The sequence below is a fragment of the Ochotona princeps genome, chromosome 7 (assembly GCF_030435755.1).
Source record: "Ochotona princeps isolate mOchPri1 chromosome 7, mOchPri1.hap1, whole genome shotgun sequence".
Lineage (NCBI taxonomy): Eukaryota > Metazoa > Chordata > Mammalia > Lagomorpha > Ochotonidae > Ochotona > Ochotona princeps.
This window is the reverse complement of record NC_080838.1, coordinates 80,918,712-80,938,811: the sequence shown is the minus strand read 5'-3', so window position 1 is coordinate 80,938,811 and position 20,100 is coordinate 80,918,712. Positions and strand designations below refer to the sequence as shown.

The following is a 20,100-nucleotide window of genomic DNA, read 5'->3' as shown; positions in this document are numbered from 1 at the left end:
CATATGGGATCCCGGGGCTTTCAAGGCGAGGACTTTAGCCACTAGGCCACTGCACCGGGCCCGCCAATATAGTTTTATCTCTGATAGTTATTTTAAAAATCTAGGGCCAAGCTTCTGCCTGTTCCGCTGGCATCCATATGGGTGTTGGTTTGAGTCCTGATTCAGCTGCCTGCTTATGGGAAAGCAGTGGAGGATGACGCAAGGCCCCTGTACAAAAGAGGGGATCCGGAAAAGGCTCGTGGCTTCAGAAGCTCCTGGCTGAGCTCTGGCCATTGCAGCCATTTGGGGGATCAACCAGCTGATGGAATGTCTATTTGTCTGTGTGTCGGTCTCTCTTTCTCTCTCTCTCTGTAACTCTGCCTTTCAAAGTGAATCTTTTAAAAATTATTTGAGTGGCAGATAGAGAGAGAGAGAGAGATGGGACCCAGTGGATTAGCAGGAAGCTGGACTTGAAGCAGAGCCAGGATTCAGACCCAGGTACTCTGATAAAGAATTCAGATGTATTGATTGGCAATTTAACCATCAGACAAAATGCCTGCCATAAATTTCCATTTTAAAGCCATCATTTCAGATTTAGTAAAATATTTCCTATATAAATATAAAATTTACATTTAGCCCACAAAAATATTTCCCCTTGCAGTTCACAATGTGTTATTGTAAGTGCAAATAAAAACTTCGGAGGATGGCAAGAGCGGCAGAAATTCAGCGGAGTTATGTTTCTTCAGACTGTAACCCTGGGCTGTCGTGGTCATTTGAACCTGCTGTTGAAGTACAGGGCTGTGTGTGTGGCGCGGCAGGGGATCCATGAACAGGGGTCCGAAGCCAGATCAGGACGCATCTGTGGATTTGAACCCGTTTCCACAGTGGGCCTTCTCCAAAGTAACTTCCATGGAGGATACATACATGTTCCTTAGCAAGTTGGAATTCTAAAATGTACCCTTGGAAAGCCTACCTGTATATTAGTAAAACTGGACACTTTCCCAGTGGCTGCAACAGCCAGGGATGGGCCAGGCCAAATCCAGAAGTTTCTTCCGGGTTTCCCATGTGGGTGGCTGGGGCACAAGGATGGATTGGGAATGGAGCAGCTGGGATTTGAACCAGTGCCTGTATGGGACGTCAGCATCTCAGTGGCTTTACCTGCTATGCTACAAATGATGACCTTTCCTTATAAAGTCTCTCCTACAGCCAGCCCCATCCTCGTGGTCCTCATACCCGTGTCTTCTCAGAGCGTAGGACTTCCACATGTCAATTTGGGAGGAAGACACCATTTCTTCTCCCTTTGTACCTCTTTCAAATAAGTGATTTTTTTTCCTTTTTGCAAATTTTGAGGTTTTATTTAAATAAATAAAATGTGCACCCAAGCTGGCTATTCATTTTCTTTGCTGCACAGTCTGCAATGGGGGTTGGTGATTCGGATGGCCAGCTGGGCTGCCCTTTCTGGAGGGCTTTGCGGTTCCTGGAGGAGACATTGTGAGCCATGTACGCACAGTAAGATTCGTTACATGTGAGCAGCACCTCCAGCCCTGGGCGTTGTGCGCAGGAACTTGCAGAAGCCACTGGGCAGCATGTACTTGGTCTTCATGTTGCCACAGTAACCAGTGTTGGGCATCAGGTCCTTGGACCTCTCCCGCACCCTGTTATCAATGCCCCCAGGGCTTCCACCGGTTCCAGTTGACCTTGACATAGCTGTTCCATGGTGTCGCATGAACTTCTTGTTCCTCTTCTTGACGATCTTGGGGCTTCACCTGGGGTCTGAGGGCGGCCATGATGCCCTCGGGGAAACATCGGAGCCGCAGGTTTAACCCACACTCCCTGGTGCTCAGGCTCAGAGTATACACATTGTTGCAGAGTGTCTTCCAGTCACTGGCCAGGGAACAAAATGGGCCTGGAATGGATGGCTCGGCAGCTTTGTGCATCCTTCCTCCCAACGAGATCTGGAGAAGCAATAAACAAACCTTAAAAAAAAGACAAGACACAGTTTGGGCATCCCATTATTTCTCCGATAAATTCCTTGGTATGCATCTTTTCAAAAAAAGCCTCTTAAAATCGCAATTACATTATTACACCTAAATATTAATAAAAAGTTTGTTAATTTATAATTGCTACTTATCATTCCAATTTTGTTGTTTCATCAGTTGGCTTGAGGCAGGCTCCAGATGAGGTTCTTACATTGCGTGTGGTTGACATGTCTTCATTTTCTTGGCATCTTAGTAAGCATTTCCCTCCCTCCTTCCCACTCCCCCTGATCATATGCTGAAAAAAATGCCTATTTGTCCTGTAGATTGCTTTAAAATGTATTGCAACGGCACTTTAAAAAATATTTATTTTATTTTTACTTGAAAACCAGAGTTATAGGAGGAAGACAGAGATCTTTGATCCACTGATTCACTTGCCAAATGGCTGCAAAGGCCAGAGCTGAGGCTGTCTGAGGCTAGGATCCAGGGTCTCCCGTGTGGGTACAGGGGCTCGAGGACTTGGGCCATCTCCATTGCTTTCCCAGGCCATGAGCGGAGAGCTTGATCAGAAGTGGAACAGCCGGAACACGAGCCAGTGCCCATTTGTTGCTGGTGCCGTGGAGGCTTAGCCCACCCCAGCGCACCAGCCCCTCCTGCCTTGGGGTGCGGAAGAGTGGCTTGTCATTTCTGAAGCCAAGGGTTGGACAGAGGACAGTTGCTGCTATAATGGCTCTTACTAGAAGGGCTGCTCCCTGGGAAGTGGGCAGCGAGGACAGCCAGCTTAGCACTGCTCCTGTGCCACGGTGAGCCCTCTCAGTGCCATGAATGTTCCATCTCTGTGTCCATCCTGACAATGAAGGTGCCTTCTAGAAATGGGTGGAAGTGCCTTCTGAGTCACAGGTACTCAGCAGGTGCTGCAGAGGGCATCTTAGATGATACATTTGAACTTTCTGAAAACTAGCAAGTTCACGCGTGCTCAAGACAATTCATCTCCTGACCAGAATGCCATTTAATCAGGATTTGCAGTGCTGTGTTCATTCCAGCTGGTAGGACTGGGGAGGGAGGAGGAGGCTGGTGACAGTTTGAGATCATGTGAGTGGAAGATCTCTCTCTCTCTCTCTCTCTCTCTCTCTCTCTCTCTCTCTCTCTCTCTCTCTGTCTGTCTCTGTTTATTCCCCCCACTCTGTAATTCTGCTTTTGAAGTAAACGTATGTAAAAGAACTTTTTAAATTATTAGCTCAGAGGCAGAGACACAGAAAGAGATAGACCTGTTATCTGTTGTTTCACTCCCCAGGTGCCCACAACACCTGGTGCTGGCCTAAGACCAGACCCAGGAACATAAATCTGCATCCCATGTGAGTGACAAGAGCTGAGCCACTCGCGCCATCGCTCCTGCATCCCAGGATGTGGCGTGGCCAGAAGCTGGAGTCAGGAGCTGGCACCAGGAATCAACCCAGGTGTTCTTAGTGGGACACGGGGGCTTACCTGCTCGGCCAGGTGCCTGTCCTTCCATGCCCTCTCTGATGTCGCCTTGTGTTGTGGCTGGGGAGGCAGGTGCTTCAGCACTGCTCAAGCAACCCATGTGTCTCTCACAGACCTCCGAGGGTTGCTGAAGGCAGGAGGGACATTACTGCCAGTTCTCTATGCTTTAAGGAGAACTCTTCTAATTGACTTAATTTTTCTGGGCTGTTGGTATTCAAAGATTCATAGAATTGTAGACCGTTTTTATGAGCTTTTGCTTAACAATTATCCTAACTCCTTTTTACAAAATGATTTGCGGGCCTGGTGTAGTAGCCTAGTGGCTCAAATCCTTACCTTGCACGCCCCGGGATCCCGCGTGAGCACTGGTTCTAATCCTGACAGCCCCTCTTCCCATCCAGCTCCCTGCTTGTGGCCTGGGAAAGCAGTCGAGGACAGTCCAAAGCCTTGGGATCCTGGACCCTCATTGGAGACCTGGAGGAGGCTCGAGGCTCCTGGCTCCTGGCTCTGGATTGGCTCAGGACTAGCCTTTGTGGTCACTTGGAGAGTGAATCATTGAATGGAAGATCTTCCTCTCTGTCTCTCCTCCTGTCTGTACATCTGACTTTATTGAATAAAAACAAACAAAGCTTTTTTAAAGAAAGGTTTTGGTAATCTATTTAAAAGGTAGAATGACAGGGAGTACAGAGAGGGACTGATTGATCAATTGATTGATTTTTATTTCTGGCTTACTCTGCAAATGACCAACAATACCCAGGGTTGGGTCAGGTTGAAGCCAGGGTCCAGGAACTCTGTGGGTCCCTCAAGTGAGTGGCCAGGCCACTATTCTTGGGCCATTTCCACAGCTTTCTCAGTTGGTGGGACAGAGTCAGAGTACCTGGGACTCAGACCTCTGAGATGGGTTGCTGGCGTGATTGGCAGCTTAACGTGCTGTGCCACACCACTGGCCCCAGTCTTAATTCTTTATCCTGTTTTGAGTCAGTGCATTTTGGAAATCTGATGACCATGAGAAATTGTTTTTCACACAATTACTTTGGGTTCTCCTAAGGTTCAGTCATCTCTACAGACCCCTGCTGTTTCGCTCCCCAGATGGCTACGATGGCCAGAACTGAGCTGATCCGAAGCCAGGAGCTTCTCCTGGGTCTCCCACACAGGTGCAGGGTCCTGCAGGCCATCAGCAGGGAGCTGGATGAGAAATGCAGAAGCTGGGACTAGAACTTGAGACCATGTGAGATACTGGCACTCAACAGAGAATTAGCCTGAAATGCCACTGAACCAGTCCCTGGAAAACTTCTTCAAGTTTCAAGAAAAAAAAATTGAATGAACCATGGTTTAATGGCAAAGAGTCTTCAGTGGTTCATGGGCAGTGCACAGTATCATGTGCCATATACTTGTTATAATGCAAAGTCAATAGGGCTTGTGATGTGGTGTGGCAGGTGGATAAAGGCGTCATATGCAGCGCTGGTATACCATGTGTCAGTGTGTGTACCAGCTGCCCCACTTCCAATCTAACTCCATGTTAATGTCCTAGGAAAATCAGCAGAAGGTGGCCCAAGTGTTTGGATCCCTACTATGCATTTGGGAGACCTGGGTGAGGCTTCTGGCTCCTGACTTTGGCCTGACCTAGTTCTCACTGTTGTGACCATCTGTATGATATTCAGGCGACACATGGTGTCGGTGGATTTCCTTGGAGCCTTACCTTAACTCTGTGCTTTCCACCACGTTGAGCGCCATTGTAGCCCTGAACACCCAGTGCGGGCCAGCGGCCCAGCGGACTGAGCTGTGTCCAGTGATGGTCATTATGCACGCACTGCTGAGTGAGGAGCAGCTGTGGAGCACTCTCAGCTGGCGTCAGGCATCCCTGATTCGAGGGTCTTCTCAGGCTTGGCTTTGCCGTGCGGATTGGCCCCTGGGTTGTTATCTACTCTCATGAACAGATTGTACCTTGCATGTTCCCATTCTTCTCTTAACAGTTCAAATCCTGCATTTTGTCTTCAATGTATCAGTGGACCCAGGGGGTCTGTTTGCTTGCATGTTGCGACAAGCAGGCTTTGCTCAGAGGAAGGCTTTCTCCGCCCCAGGTAAAGGAGGCAATGGGGAAACACAGTTCTCACAAAGAATTTGCCTCTTTGAGGCTGCAAAGGCAGGCAGAGGGCCACGCCTCTCGGGCAGTGCTCATCTCCAAGTACTCCAAGCAGGGCTGCGGTCTGCATGAGCAAGTAAAGGATTTTTGGTTCTCTGCCCCGTTCCTGCTGCCTTCCCTCTTGCCTGGTTTCAAAGACTCCACTTATGGATGAAGCTTCGTGCATTCTGTCTTCTGTGATCTGATTGACTGCTCTGCAAACTCTCACATTTTGCTCAGTTCTGCGTATTGCCGAATGGTTTCAGCTGAATCGGGGGACAAGCACTTCCTATCCGGAAGATTCAGCAGGAGAATGGACAGTGGGCACTTTCCTGGCATCTCTTTTTCTGTCGTCCCAGTTCACTCAGTGAGTTAATACAATGTCAGTTCAAGCCTGCAGAATTGGTAGATGCTGTGATGCCACTGAGTTACAGGAGGAATGTCGGGCAGCTCGATGAGGTTCTGAGAATCACTGTCCAGTGGCTGGATGGCAGAGAGCTCTGGGAGCTGACCCCTCTTGGTGTGGCAGTCAGCACGGCAGGAAGCTGTCGGAGGCCCTTGACCTTCACTCTTGCTGAGTCACTGCTGCTCAACTTGGTTAGATTGGCTGGGTTCTTGATCCAAGATTTCTGTGAAAAACCAGTAGTTCCTGAGCAATTCATGACTTGAACACAAGAGCACTTGCTGATGGCACAGATGCACTTGTTACCATTTGCCTTGTTTTTTTAATTCAGTCCACTAACCTATGACGTTTGATTGATGAGTTTAAGCCATTTATATTCAGGATTAATACAAATAAGTGATATTTTGGTCCTGTCATTTACGCATGGGTTGTTCATTGGTTTAGTCTTCAGCTGTTATTTTACTGGGATGTTCTTCACATTTGCCTTTGGTTTTGGTGGGTGCTATTCCTCTTCTCTGCCAAGAGAACATCTTTCAGTATAATTTGTAGGGCAGGTTTGGAAGAGGCGGATTCTTTTAACTTTACTGTGGAAGAATTTTATTTTATTCTCAAAGACAAAGGAAAGCTTTGCTGGGTACGTTATTCTGGGCCAATGATTTTTTTGCTTTTAGAATCTGGAATGTGTTATTCCATTCTCTTCTTGCCTGCAGCGTTGCCTGTGATAGGTCTCCTGTGAATTTAGTTGGCATTCCTTTATATGTCAATTGGTTTCTTTCATGAGCATATTTAGGGATCTTTTCCTTATGCTCGATTAAAGAGAACTTGTTTATATGTCATTTTGAAGATCACTTTTGGTCAACCCTGTTAGGAGTTCTGTGCCCCTCCTGGATGTTGTTTCCCAATTCTTTCTCCTGCTTAGGACAATTTTCTTTTATTATTTCATTAAATACATTTTTAAACCTGGCCTCTCCTTCTGCACCTTCTGGAACTTCCATAACTCTTATATTTGGCCTTTTAATAGTGTCTCTTAATTCTTGGATACTTTTTTAAGCTTGATCCAACTCAGCTTCCAGCTCTTTGTTTGTTTCCCCATAGAGACAAGAAATATCTTCCAATTCTGAGATTCTTCCTTCTGTCTTTTTCTCTCTCTTTGTTCTATTTTTGAGACTTTCCATTGAATTTTTAATTTGCTCTATGTCCAATAATTCATTTCCATTAATTTAGCTTGATTTTGTTTCAGTGTTGCTATTTGCTGTGTGGCATATTCTTTAAATTCCTGCATGTGCTTCTTGTTGTTGATAAGACGCTTTATAACAAGAGTTTTGAATTCTTTATCCCTCATTTTCTTGATATCTTCCCCAGTTAACTCTGAGGATGGCAAAGAGTTTTGCTCCTTTGCAGGGGAGTCTTCAGTAATATTCACTGTGCCTTTGTCTCTTCTTTTGGTCATGGTCATTGTGTCACCCACAAGTCTGCAATTCGATTTTACTTATTGTGGTTGGTACACAGTTCTTTGTTTGCAGTTACTTGTGCTACTTCCTCTAGTGATTTTCGGATCTGGCCTCTTAGGTTAGACTTCCACCATGATCTCTGTAGCCCTGCTGCAGGCTCAGCACTCTCCACCTCCTGTGATCCCGAGCTGGTGTTCCATTGTTGTCTGTACATTTCTCCCACTTCCGGTCCACACAGTTTCCAGGGTTAGAGAGACACCAGGTGTCCTGAATAGCTAGGTTTTGGTGGTACTCATCTTGCCGGAACCTGCTGGCCATTAGGTTTGAGGGCCACATTGACCTGTTTTGAGTCATAAGATGCCAGAGAAGGTATTACTTTTGATGTGCGACCAATGCAATATACTGAGTTCAGGGAGTTTGCCCATAGCTCAGTGCATGCGCAGCTCATTGTTGTCTCTACAGTCTCAAAATCTTTGCCACACCGTACAAAATGGTGCCTGATATGCAATTCATAGAGTTCTTGATCTGCTGGCCATTAGATCTGGGGGCTACTCGGACCTGTCTTGGGGGAAACCTGAAGGATGCCACATTGTTGCAGTTCATTGAGCCAGAAATGAGTTCACTCCCAGGTTAGTGCATGCGCAGTCCTGTTCCATAGCCATTGCCTCTTTAAGCAAGATGGCACCTGATTTGGCTGTACTGTGGGTTTGGGCTGTGAAATCCACCCTGTTCCCACATCACCTCTTTGGGATCTGCTGGGGAGGGGAGCACCACATTCCTGCCACCCCATGAGGTTCATGTGACTGACTATGGGGAGACAGGAGAGCTGAGTGTTGATCTCTGGAACTCTCAGAGGATATGCACTCTGCTTATGAGCAAGCAGTGCTGTCCCAGGAGAGGCAGACCAGAAGTGGGGGCATGCCGGAGCCTTCCTAGTGGAGATGGCTGGCAGTTCCCAGATTGTAGGTGGAGCCAGAAGCTCAGAACAGAAGAAATGCCTCTGTACCACACAAGGTGGGATGCAGGTGTGCTGGGCAGCTGTGATGCACACCTAGAATCATACAGGGATGAGAGAAATTGCCAAGGCCCTGAGTGGCCAAGGACAGCTGATGGCCTACAGGGGTGGGACTGCACCTGTATCTGAGGTTCTGTGGGAAGGGACATCCTGGCTTTGCTTTTTTCAACATCATGTGGTCCATTTGCAGAACACAGGCTGAGCCACACAAGTTTTATTTTTGCTTTTGTGGGAGTTTTTTGGTTTGTTTGCGGGGACTTTTTTTGGCTAAAAGCTATGGGGCAGCTCACAAGGCCCCTCCAAACAGTGCTGTCTTTGACTAGTCACTGCAGCTTGGCCTTGGGAGGTTCAGAGCCATCCCAGTGAAGGGACCGGCTAGGTCAGGTGATTGAGAAGGAACAAGAAAGTGGCTACTGTCCTTTCTGTGCACTGCCCTGACCTCCCATTGGTGTGGATCAAGTGTCTGTTAAGCTGCTCCCTGCCTCCTTCACCTCCACCTGCATTTTCTGGTAGAGGAAACTGTATCTCATTTCCAGTAGTATTTTGTGGGTGCATGCCAAACCATGAAGAGAAACCTGGCGTCCTCCTTGAACAAGGTGCGGTGGGCGAATGAGAAGTCACAAGTGTTGAAGGAGCAGTGAGCAGTTCAGTGCTCAGGCAGATTACTACTTAAATAGCTTAATGGGAGTGAATTGACTTAAAGTAGGCTGTGAGTAGTTGGAGCCTGCAGTTTAATGAGATTCGTTATGAACAGACTTGAACTCTATCCTCTCTTTGGGCAGGAAACTGTCATTGCAGTTCAGTAAAGAATGTTTCATCCCTCGAGGACAGCATTGTAGGAGGGCAGTTTAAGTTGTCACTTGCACCACCTGCATCCCGTATCAGAATGGGTTAAGCCTTAGCTGCTCTGCTTCCCATCAGCTTCTTGCTAATGCAACTGGGAAGGCAGCAGAAGATGGCCTAAGAATTTGGGCCACTGCTACTTGCATGGGAAACCAGATGGAGCTCCTGGCCCCTGTTTCCTGCCTGGTTCAGTCCCACCCCAAATGTTGTGGCTGTTTGGGAAGGGAAACAAAATATGGAAGAGCTCTTTGTCTGTCTGTCTGTCTTTGTCTCTCTTCAAGATAGAAAGAAAATAATTTGAGGTCCGTGTTGTGCCGTAGCAGGTCGTCATTGCTCGTGATGCCAGCATCTTGTATTGGCACTGCTTGTGTGCTGCCTGCTCCACCACAAGTCCAGCTTCCTGCTGCTGGCCAGGGACAAAAAGCAGAGAATGACCCAGCTGTCTGTATTGCTGCCACCCACATGGTAGACCCAGATGCAGCATCTGACCCCTGGCTTTAGTCTGGCCCAGTGCTGGATGGCACGGCCATTCAGGGAGCGAGCCAGTGAGTGAGAGATCTCATTGTCTTTCCCTCTCTGTTCCTATAACTCTTTCAAAATAAATAAATAAATCTTAAAGAAAAAAGAAAACTAATTTCAGAAATGATTTCATGTAGAACAGATGACATAGTATATACTCATTTGTTCTGGCTTTTTGTTGTTGTTATAGCTATTTCAAGAGTCTTCCATGAAGTTTTCTGTATTAGTAATTTGCTTCTTTTTGTTGCTGAATAGTGTTTTGTTGATAACTATTGTATTTTAAAAAAAAATTCTCCCATGGATGGAAATTTAGAATGCGTCCAGTTTTAGATTATTTAGAAACTAAGAAGATTCACCTATGTTCATTTCACATTAATTTTTACATATGGTATAAAATAAGGGTTGACCAAGATTTATATAGTTATATACAATCTCCTTGAATTGCTGTCACATTATATGTCAATTGGCATGTATTTGTGGATCTGTTTCTGATTCTCCAATCTTTCTGGCATCTTTAGGTGTGTAACATCATACTTTTGTATATGTATTTTGTTTACGTTGTGTTTATTGCCTCACAGAGCGTAGTGGGAATGAGTGTAAGATCAGTGTTCTGTCTGCTGCTTCACTCCCCAAATGGCTGCAGCAGTCAGGGCTTAGCAGACCTGATCCAGGAGCCCAGAGCTCCATCTAGTCCTGCACCTGGGCATCGGGGCCAGGTACCTGGGCGATCTGCTTCCCCAGGAGCACTTGCAGAGACCTGGATTAGAAGTGGAGCATCCAGGCCTTGAGTCTACACTGCTATGGACTGCCAGCCTCACAGACAAGAGGCTTAACCTGTCACACTGCAACAGAGCCTCCCATATAATACTATCTTTACCAGGGTAGCTTTATAGTAAGTCTTAAAAATTCAAAGTTAAAGTCCTTTGGTTTTGTGCTTTTAAAATGATTTTGACCACTCTAAATCGTTGGTATTGAAGAACTTTTTGGCTTTGGTTGGGGTTACACTAATAGCTAGATTGGCCAATCTGGGGAGAACCGATACGTTAACAATATTGAGTCATCTCATCCAGGGGCGTGATTACTTTCTACCCAGATCCATTCTTCCTCCCTCTCTCCCTCCTTCCCTTCTTTTCTCCTTCCTTCCCTACATTCTTTCCTTCCTTCCTCCCATTTTAAACAACTATTTATTTTTATTGGTAAGGCACTTTTTATAGATAGAAGGAAAGGCAGAAAAATCCTTCACCCACTGGTTCACTGCCCAAGTGACCACAACAGCTATGTTGAGCACATCCAAAGCCAGGGGCTTCCTCCGGGTCTCCCATGCAGGTGCAGGGTCCCAAGGCTTTGAGCCTTCCTCTACTGCTTTCCCAGGCCACAGGCAGGGAGCTGGATGGGAAATGGAACCGCTGGGACACGAACTAGCACTCACATGGGATCCCAGCACTTGAAGGGAAAGGATTTAGCCAATTGAGTCATTGTGCCAGGTGCAGGTCTTTGATTTCTTTCAGTAGTGTTTTATAGTTTCTCATGTACAACCTACACATCCCTGATTACACTGTCCCTAAATATTGAATAGTTATTTTTAAAGATTTATTTTTATTGCAAAGTCAGATATACAGTGAGAAGGAGAGACAGAGAGGGGGATTTTCCATCTGATGATTCATTCCCCAAGTGAGCCGCAATAGCCGGTCCTGCGCCGATCCAAAGCCAGGAGCCAGGAACCTCTTCCAGGTCTCCCATGCAGGTGTAGGGTTCCAAGGCTTTGGGCCATCCTCGACTGCTTCCCCAGGCCACGAGTAGGGAGCTGGATGGGAAGTGGGGCCACCGGGATTAGAACTGGTGCCCATATGGGATCCTGGTGCATTCAAGGCGAGGACTTTAACTGCTAGGCCACTGTGCCAGGTCCAATATTGAATAGTTTTATACTATTGTTAATGATATTGTTTTAAATTTTTTCATTTCTAACTGTTGTTAATGTTGGTATATTGACACTTTTGTCTTGGAATGCTGAAATTAACTTGGTAATTGATATGGTTGGATTTTAATGTACAGTACTGATTTGTTTACTTTTTAAACATTTGCTCTTGTCCAGTTTTTTCTCTCCCTTCCTTCTTTGGGTATAGGATTGAATGTTTTGGGCTTCCCAGCATCTCCACTCCTGGCTTACTAGTTAGGGTTGTTGTGATGGTTGGAGAGTTTGGAGGGTGCCTCCTTGACTTATTTTCCACATCTAGGCTGTAGGGTACTGTGGCACCTGTACAGTAAGAGCTTGCAGTGCCTCCTCACTGACCTTTGTGTGTTGTTGGGGATTCTGGCTCATGATTTTGGCTTATAAATCCTCAAACTCCCTATTATTAATTTTACTTTCAGCAACTTTATCTTTTAAAGATGCTGTTAAAAATCTTGCATTCACTTCCATCTTCATTAAATTCAGCGTTCTTTATCATATTTGGGGGAAAGCTTAATTATTTGAATGTTGAAGATAGAGAAGGAGAGGGAGAGGAAGCGAGGGAGAGAGGAAAAGAGGGAAAGAGAGAGAGGAAGGGAGGGAGGGAGAGAGAAATCTTTCATTGGCTGTTCTACTTCCGATGGCTGCCATGGCCAGTGCTGGGCCAGGTCAGAGTCAGGAGCTTGGCCCAGGCCCTCCACATGGCTGGCAGGGGCTCAAGCACTTAGGCTGTCTTCTGTTGCTTCTCCCAGGCTACGGGAAGCTTGCAGTGACACCTTTGCTATCAAATGGTTGAGAAAGCCAAAGAAGGTTCTCAGCGGAGTGACCAGGCAGTGTCAGCTCGGCTTGCTCCCTGCGTCCTGCCCTGGTTCTCAGCTTCCCTTGAGGAGTAGTGGCCAATGAGAAGACAAGCAGGCCCTGCCTGTTGCTGATGGGAGCTGTGCCACCAGCTGTGCTGGTGGGCGTGTGGTCATGCCTGTAGGAATATGGTGAAGGTGAAAAGTACCACAAAGGAGACAGACGCTTCTTTGGGCGTTTGTTGTTTTTCCTGTCCGTGCATCTATGCATGTGAAATGGAAAGAGATCCGTTGCAGCCCCATACTTTTTAGCTCTGATTTTTCCCCCTCTGCCTGAAGTACAATGATTTTGAAATTAAAATCTGAACACAAATACAACTTGGTGGTTAGCTCTTTATATAATATAAATGTATGTTTTTGGCAATTTTCCCCTGGAATGTGGCAGACCTGTTTAATTTTGCATTGCAATGTACATATGGTTGCCAGAGGCTCCAAGCAGTTTTTCTCTTTCTCTTTTTAGAAACATATGTTTTAACCTCTTTCAGCGTCTCACCCTTTACCTGTCTTTCACTCTGTCTGCAATCTACAGAAAACTGCAGGGGGCGTTTGCACTGAGACCTAGCAGAACTGGATGTCCCCTGGGCCTCGTCTCCATAGCAGACTCGCCCTCCTGTTCTCCAGGCTTTGTTCCTGGCAGAGACCACGCTGACTGAGTGGTCTGGGGAAGGTGCAGTGGCCAGTGAACGATGCTGGCAGCGGTCATGCTCTTGGGGCCCCTCTGTGCACCCCCGCCTGCAGCTACCCTTTGCTGTCAGAGCCTGTTTGGCTGTTTTTAGTAACCTCTGTCTGTGAACCATGCACGCGTTGATGTGTGCCCACAGCAATAAGAAGATACATTTTAAAAGATTAGTTGATTGATTTGAAAGGCAGAGAGAGGGAGACATCTTCCATTGCTGGTTCACTCCCTAGATGGCCACAGCGGCCAGAGCTGGGTCTGTCAGAGCCAGGAGCTTCTCCTGGCTTTCCTGTAGAGTGCAGAGGCCCAAGCACTTGCACCGTCCTCTGCTTCTTTCCCAGGTGCAGTAGCAGGGAGCTGGACTGGAAGCAGAGCAAACGCAACTTGAACTGGAGCCCATATATTAGGCTGGCACTACAGGTGACATCTTTGCCCACTACATCGTAGTGCCAGCCTCATGTTTTTAAAATATTTGCTATTAATCTCCACAAGATTGACTTAAGGTCCTGACAGTGCGGCCACCTGCAAAGCCAATCCAGTTCAGTTCTGATGCAGCTCCCTGCTAATGGCCTGGAAAAAGCAACAGAACATGCCTAAGTGCTGCTCCTGTGGGAGGCTTGGAGAAGCTCCTGGCTGCTGATTTTGGCCTTGTCCAGCCCTTGCCTTTGAAGCTATCTGAAGAGTAAACCAGCAGGTGGAGATCGTCGCTCTGTTTAGCTCTTCCTGACAAAAATAAATTAAAAAAAATTTTTTTAAACACCTTTATTTGCTTTAAAAACATAAGACTTCTTGTATAATAAAGCATAAGCATGTTTCATCTACAAAGTCAGAATATCTTCCTCATGGAACACGCAGGAAGAAAGGAAAAACACACACATGGCAAAGTAGTCACAGATTACCTCTAAAATAATTAAGACTTTCGGCCAGAAAAATTAATCTTTTGAAAACAAAAGTATAACAATAACAAAAAGCCATATTTCACACCTGGTACTAACAGTAAACATTCATAGTACAAAATTATCTGTTAAAATCAAATTCCTATATATTGAAAGTATTAATATCATCAAAATACCCATCGTACTTAAAGCAATTTACAAGCTTATTGCAATCTCAAAATACCAAAGACATTTTTTTTCTCATATCTAGAACATTTTTTTGAACTATTTTTCGGATTGACATTTCATAACAGCCACATCAATCACAGCATGAATAACAACAGCAACAACGTCAACAACAAATTGTAGCACCTTGATTAAGCAATGTGCCACTGAGTAGGCAGCACATGCTTAACTAAAAGGAAACACAGAAGTCTCTTAGGAACTATGTTGCCATTGCATGCTCCGTGGGCACTTGATGAACTCCACTAGAGAAAAGAAATTATTTGGAAGAAATAAACCAACATAAAAACATCAAAACATCTGAGACACAGCCAAAACAGCCAACAGATGCTCAATGGACTATTGGAGTTACCCTTTCCATGTTGGCTTCCTTATATGAGAGAGAATATATGGTATTTATTCTTTTGTGATTGACTCATTTCGCTGAACATAACGGTTTCTAGTTGGGACCACCTGGTTTTAAATAGAATAATATCGTTCTTCTTGACAGCTGAATAATATTCCATTGAGTAGATGTACCACAGTTTTTTTTAACCATTCTTCCTTAGACGCACATCTGGTTTGTTTCCATGACATTGCTATTGTAGATTGTGCTGCTGTAAATATAGGATTACAGATTCCCTTCTCATATGCAGATTTTACTTCTGTTGGGTATATTCCTAAGAGCGGGATTGCTGGGTCATATGGCAGGTTTATTTGCAATTTTCCAAGCACTCTCCATATGGATTTCCACAACGATTGTACTAGCCTACACTCCCACCAGCAGTGAAGGAGGGTACCTTTCTCCCCACATCCACGCCAGCATGTGTTGTTTTTCGAATTCTGAATGTTGGCCAGTCTCACAGGAGTTAGGTGGTACCTCAAGGTGGTTTTCATTTGTATCTCTCTGATGGCTAGAGAGCCTGAGCATCTTTTCATATGTTTGTTAGCCATTTGAATCTGTTCTTTTGAGAAATGTCTGTTCATTTCCTTTGCCCATTTTGCTACAGGGTTTGTTTTTTCACTATCCCTGGGTTTCTGAAGCTCTTTGCAGATCCTAGATATTAGTCCCCTGTCACTTGTGTAGAATGCAAAAATTTTCTCCCATTCTGTTGGTTGCTTCTTCACTTTTTAAATTATTTCCTTTGCTGTACAGAAACTTTTTAGTTTGATATAGTCCCATTTGTTCATTTTGGATTTGATCGCCATTGCTTTAGGTGTCTTTTCTAAAAAGTCTTTCCCTGTTCCTATATCTTGGAGTGTGCTTCCTATGTTTTCCTTTAGTAGTTTAATGATTCTGGGTGTAGGTTTAGGTCCTTGAGCGAATTAGAGCTGATTTTTGTATAGTGCAACAGGTGCGGGTCCTGCTTCTTTATTCTGCAAGCTGCTATCCAGTTGTCCCAACGGCTTTTATTGAATAGACCAGGTTTTTTACCTGGATTGTTTTCTGTTTTCTTGTCAAAGATTAGTTGACTATACATGTGTGGATCCCCTTCTGGTGTTTCTATTCTGTTCCACTGATCTTCTTCTCTGTTTCTGTACCAGTACCAGACTGTTTTGATAACCACTGCTCTATAGTATGTCTTGAGGTCTGGAATTGTGATTCCTCCGGTTTGATTTCTATTTTTCAAGACAGCTTTAGTTATTCGTGGTCTTTTGTGATTCCAGATGAACTTCTGTATTATCTTTTCTATTTCTGAGAAGAATGTTGCTGGGATTTTGATTGGGATTGCGTTGAATCTGTATATTGCTTTTGGTAATATGGCCATTTTGATAATGTTGGTCCTGCCAATCCAAGAACATGGTAAGGTTCTCCAATTTTTAAGGTCTTCTTCTATTTCTTTTTTAAATGATTTATAGTTTTCATCATAGAGGTCTTTCACATCTTTAGTTAACTTAATTCCTAGGTATTTAAGATTCCTTTTCTCTATTTTAAAGGGAACTGTACTTACAATTTCTTTCTCAGCGGTGGAATTATTTGTATACACTAGTGCCATTGATTTGTGTTCATTAATTTTGTATCCTGCTACTTTGCCAAAGTCTCTTATGAGTTCCAATAGTCTTTTGACTGAGTCTTTTGGTTCTCCTAGGTAGAGAATCATGTCATCTGCGAATAGCGATAATTTCAATTCCTCATTTCCAATAAAACAACAGATACCTTAGAAATACAAAGAATCATCAGGAACTATTATAAGCAACTATATGCGAACAAATCAGAAAACCTAGAGGAAATGGACAGATTTTTGAACATATACAATCCACCAAAATTGAATCAAGAAGCAATTAACAATCTAAATAGCCCAATAACATGCACTGAGATTGAATCAACAATTAAAGCCCTCCCAACCAAGAAAAGCCCAGGACCAGATGGCTTCACTGCTGAATTCTACCAAACGTTCAAGGACGAACTAACCCCAATCTTACACAAGCTTTTTCAAACAATAGAAAAAGAGGCAATTCTTCCAAACTCGTTCTATGAAGCTAATATCACTTTAATACCAAAGCCAGAGAGAGAAACAACAGAAAAAGAGAACTACAGACCGATATCCTTGATGAACATAGATGCAAAGATCTTCAATAAAATACTATCCAACAGGATCCAACAACACATTAGGCAGATTATTCACCCGGACCAGGTGGGATTCATCCCAGGCATGCAGGGATGGTTCAACATTTGCAAAACAATAAATGTGATACATCACATCAACAAGTTGACTCATAAAAACCATATGATCCTCTGAATAGATGCAGAGAAGGCATTTGATAAAATCCAACACCAGTTCATGTTAAAAACCCTAAACAAGATAGGCATAGAAGGAACATTCTACAACATAATCAAAGCAATTTACGATAAACCCAATGCCAGTATCATACTAAATGGGGAAAGACTGGAAGCCTTCCCACTAAAATCTGGAACTAGACAGGGATGTCCACTCTCACCGCTACTCTTCAATATAGTTTTGGAAGTCCTAGCCAGAGCTATTAGACAAGAAAAAGCAATTAAAGGAATACAAATTGGAAATGAGGAATTGAAAAATAAATTTAAAAATTAATAAAGTCATATCTGTAGACAGCCATCCATCTTAACTTTTCCTAATTGGTTAGTTGGTTGTCACCACTATCATTAATAAGTAATATACTTCCTCCTGGGCTGAGTTAACAGTCTAAGTGTATCCTCCACTAAGTCTCAATAATTTTTAGTCTATGTATGAATTTTGCAGCATGCCCACATGATAATTTTAGTTATTCTTTTGTGGTATCACCTTACTTGTACTTCAGTGTTATATTTTATTTTGCCATCCGCTAAGGCAAGCCCCCTTTTAGTGTTTTGTTCTTTCGTAATTTTAAAGGAAAATTGGCACATAGTTACTCATCATTGTGGTATTTCGGTGCATGTATATAGTGGGTAATGATCAGGTCAGGGTAGTTGGCATGCCAGTCACCCCAAACATTTATCATTTCTTTTATAATTTTCCCACTTATTGTGAGTCATTTATTTTACTAAAAGGATGTCAGTTATGTGATCCAGTTCCACACATAAAAATTTCACTGGCTTCATTGGATGGACTTTAGTTAAATTAGAGATTAATTTAGAAATTTTTCTTCGAAGAAGTCCTGTGTTTTTAGGTTTGTTCTTGGGAATCTTAATGTGCTTTATGTAACATTTTTTAAATTTTATTTTTATTACAAAGTCAGATATACTGAGAGGAGGAGAGATAGAGAGGAAGTGGAGCTGCCGGGATTAGAACCAGCGGCCATATGGGATCAAGGTGAGGACCTTAGCCACTAGGCCATGCTGCCGAGCCCTTTATGTAACATTAATATCACTTAAATTTGCTAATGCTTATCATAAATTTTGAGGTCTATCACATGTTCTTTTATCGTCCATCAAAGTCATTATATCTACATTTTGTTCTTAGGTTCCTGATATGTCATCCTTGCAGTCTTAGCAAATTCATCTTGACTGTGAGGTCTTGTTCTTTTACATACTTACTCACGTTTTATTTTGACTTCATGTCTCTATTCATAGATGACATTGACCCGCAGTTTTGTTGTGTCGGGGCTGTAGTTTTCATCTTTGGTGTAAGTATTGTATTTCATTCACCCTCTGAATAGACTGCTAGTGAATGCCTGCTGCATGTCTGGAGCGTTGAGAAGTACTCAGGTGACAGATTCCGTGCCCTGTTAGTGTGTAGGCTATAGGAGGGCAGGGGCCGGATCACAAGACATTCAAGCATGCTGTTACAAAAGCTGCAGTAGGGAACTACCTGCGTGTGGGCAGGGAAAGCAGCTGCCTGCCCTGAGTTAGAAACATTTGAGAATGATTCCCTGAGGAGGTAACCTCAAAGCTGACATGGAGGCAGAAGTGTCCATGCAGAAGAGCCATGAGGGTGGGAGAGCTCGTGTGAAGGCCTGCAGGTGACACAGAACGTGGAGCTCCTGAGCCAAGGACACGTGTCCAAGTAGGCCGAGAGCCGTCGCTGCCGGAGGGAGCAGTGGAGTGGCTAGAGGGCTTCCAGGGACCAGAACTTTCAGAGCTTGCTAGAACATGTGCAGAAGCATGATGAATGAACCTTACAAGGTTTGGGGCAGGGGTGAGGTGGGATGGTGGCGGCACCATGACACAGCAAGCTGGCATCCCATATGCCCCGGCTACTTCATTCCCATCCAGCTCTTTGCTATGGCCTGGGAAGGTAGTGGAGGTGGTCCAAGGCCTTGGGACCCTGAACCCATGTGGGAGACCTGGAAGAAGCCCCTGGCTCCTGGCTTCAGATCTGCTTAGCTCTGACCCTTGTGGCCATCTAGGGAGTAAGCTCTGTAAAATTTGCCTTTCGAATAAAAATTAGTAAATCTTTAAAAAATGATTCTTTTTGATTTTGTTTGTTTATTTGAGAAAGAGAGACAAATGCCTGCAACAGTCAAGACTGGGCCAGACCAAAGCCAAGAGCTAAGACTTTAATCTCCAGTTCTTCACATGGGTGGCAGGGACCCAAGTACCTGTGATATTATCTGCTGCCTCTTAATGGAAGGCTGTGACCAGGAGTGGGACTCAAACCGTGGTACTGTCATGTGGGACTTGGCCGTTGGACCAAGCACATGTCCCACACGGTTTTAGGGAAAAACATTACTGATTGTGTAGGAAGGAAGGAGGCAAGGCTGGGGCTGGGGAACCAGTTGGAAAGTTGTGGAAATCCTGGAGGGCGGTGATGGAGGTGAGAGCTGGGGATTTAGAGATTAGGTAGCTCTGTGTTCCAAGAATTTGTAATAAGGACCGGTATTGTTTTGCAACGGTTTAAGCCACAGACTGCAATGCTGGCATCCTATAAGGGCACTGGGTCGTGTCCTGGATGCTACACTTACAATCTAGATCCTGTCTGATGTGCCTGGGAAAGCAAGTGAGGGTGGTGCATGTGCTTGGGCCCCTGCACCCATGTAGGAGACCTGGATAAAGCTCCTGGCTCCTGGCTTCAGCCTGGCTCAACCCTGGCCATTGTAGACATTTGGGGAGCAAACCACTCAGTGGCAGGTCTCTCTGTAAACCCTGCCTCCCTCTTTCTATTCCCTTCACTGATTTTCAATGTTTTCCTTTTAGAAAATTTAGAAATGTACATTTTTCTTGAAAATTGTGTTATTTCCAGTTTTGCTTTTAAAATTTTTACCTCATCCATTTTTCTGTTTAACCTCATTTTTAATCCGAATGCTCCAAATAAACTTTTTGCATTTTCTCTTGGATG

At 44.6% G+C, this 20,100-nt stretch overlaps 1 protein-coding gene and 1 pseudogene across 3 annotated transcripts in view; one reads left to right on the top strand and one right to left on the bottom strand.

Annotated features, from left to right (window-relative positions):
- CRACD (capping protein inhibiting regulator of actin dynamics) overlaps nucleotides 1–20,100 on the top strand; it is a 196,883-nt gene that overhangs the window by 71,130 nt on the left and 105,653 nt on the right. Inside the window, exon 1 of one of the 3 annotated variants that reach the window (XM_058667277.1) lies at nucleotides 3,272–3,412. The exons of the other annotated variants lie outside the window; for them this stretch is intronic. The gene's annotated coding sequence lies outside the window, so the exon portion shown is untranslated. Of the gene's footprint in view, nucleotides 1–3,271; nucleotides 3,413–20,100 lie in introns of those variants that run through there. 3 annotated transcript variants of the gene reach the window in all.
- LOC118759017 (large ribosomal subunit protein eL32-like) lies at nucleotides 1,367–1,766 on the bottom strand (annotated as a pseudogene).